Raw genomic sequence first — 2309 nt, forward strand, 5'->3', positions numbered from 1 at the left:
TACTTCAGCCCAACATAACGGTGATCTACATTTACGCCCGTACAGTGTTTCAAAAGGAGCCACCTTGATGCTCGAATGGTAACTATTGTTATATGAGAACTCGATCAACGGTAGGTGGATATCCCAAGACTTCCCAAAGTCTATCACACATGCACGAAGCATGTCTTCAAGCGTTTGAATGGTTCGCTCACTTTGACCGTCCGTGTGTGGGTGATACGCGGTGCTCATGTCGAGATGAGTTCCCATTGCCTTGTGGAGTGATTGCCAAAAGCGCGTTGTGAACCTACTGTCCCTATCCGAGATAATAGAATTTGGCACTCCATGGAGTCTCACAATTTCTCGTAGGTACAAACGCGTCAATCTCTCCATCTTGTAGGATTCTTTGATTGGCAGGAAATGGGCAGATTTCGTCAGTCGGTCGATTATTACCCATATGGTGTCCAGTCCATCCGACGTCTTGGGTAGCTTGGTCACGAAATCCATAGAAATCCCCTCCCATTTCCACTTAGGGATTGCCGGTTGCTGTAACAAACCTGAGGGTTTTTGACATTCCACCTTTACTTTGGCGCATGTAAGGCACTTACTAACGTAGGTCGCGATATCCGCCTTCATGTTAGGCCACCAATAGTGTTGTTTAATGTCCAAATACATCTTGTCCGAACCGGGATGAATGGAGTATCGTGTTTTGTGGGCTTCCTTCATAACGGCCTCCCTAAATCCTCCGATTTTTGGGACCCAGATACGGTTCATGAAGTAGTATACCCCATTCTCCCTTGCTTCTAGGTTCTTTTCCATCCCGCGCAATGCCTCGCTAGCTCTATTTTCCGTTTTCATAGCCTCTAACTGGACTGATGCAATTTGAGTGGCCAGATGAGATTGACTGGTTATCGAGTGTGTTTTCGTACGGCGATTAGAGTACTCCTTCCGACTTAATGCATCAGCTACCACGTTGGCCTTGCCTGGGTGGTACTTGATCTCGCATTCGTAGTCGTTTAGCAATTCCACCCATCTTCGTTGTCTCATGTTCAACTCCTTCCGATTCAAGATGTGCTGGAGGCTCTTGTGATCCATGAAGATGGTGCACTTTGTACCGTACAGGTAGTGCCTCCAATTTTTTAGAGCGAAGACCACGGCTCCCAGTTCTAGGTCATGGGTCTTGTAATTTACTTCGTGCGTCTTTAGTTGGCGGGACGCATATGCTATCACTCTTCCACGTTGCATGAGAACACAACCTAAGCCCTGATTCGACGCGTCACAGTAGACCACAAAATCTTCCGTTCCTTCAGGTAGAGATAGTACAAGAGCGCTACAGAGAGCTTGCTTCAAAGTTCGAAACGCAATCTCTTGTCGGTCCGTCCATTTGAATGGCACACCCTTTTGCGTAAGCGAGGTAAGCGGCTTGGCAATCTTAGAGAAGTTTTGGATGAATCTCCTATAGTAGCCTGCTAGGCCTAAGAACTGACGAATTTCTGTGGGCGTGGTCGGAGTTGCCCATCCTTCCACAGCTTTGACCTTAGAGGGATCCACATGAATTCCGTCTTGGCTAACTACGTGGCCTAGGAAATTCACACTCCGGAGCCAGAACTCACACTTGGAGAGTTTGGCATATAGTTTTTCCGATCGCAGAGTGTCTAAGACTTGTCGGAGATGTTGGCCATGCTCCTCTTTGCTTCGAGAATAAACGAGGATGTCATCGATAAACACAATGACGAAGTTTTCAAGGAAAGGTCGACAGATTCGATTCATTAGGTCCATAAATGCGGCAGGTGCATTTGTTAGACCGAAGGGCATTACGACGAATTCATAATGTCCGTAGCGGGTTCGGAAAGCGGTTTTAGGAATATCCTCTTCTCGGACTTTGAGTTGGTGGTATCCGAACCATAGATCTATTTTAGAAAAATTAACTAGCTCCTTGGAGCTGGTCGAATAGATCATCGATTCGTGGGAGTGGGTAGCGGTTTTTAACAGTGAGCTTATTTAACTCTCTGTAATCGATGCACATTCTGAAAGATCCGTCCTTCTTTTTGACAAAGAGCACCGGAGCTCCCCATGGCGAGTAGCTAGGTCGGATAAATCCCTTGTCCAGAAGCTCACTGAGTTGGCTGGACAATTCCTGCATTTCAGCAGGAGCCAACCGATATGGTGATTTAGCGAGAGGAGTTGCTCCTGGAACGAGGTCGATTCGGAACTCAACCTGTCTCTCTGGGGGTACTCCTGGAAGATCTTCAGGGAACACGTCTGGAAATTCTCTCGCTACCGGAATATCTTGGATGTTAGTTTCTTCTTTGGTCTTGTCCACTATGTGAGCC

This window comes from Lactuca serriola, chromosome 1 (genome assembly GCF_051521515.1).
Source record: "Lactuca serriola cultivar US96UC23 chromosome 1, Lser_US96UC23_V15, whole genome shotgun sequence".
Lineage (NCBI taxonomy): Eukaryota > Viridiplantae > Streptophyta > Magnoliopsida > Asterales > Asteraceae > Lactuca > Lactuca serriola.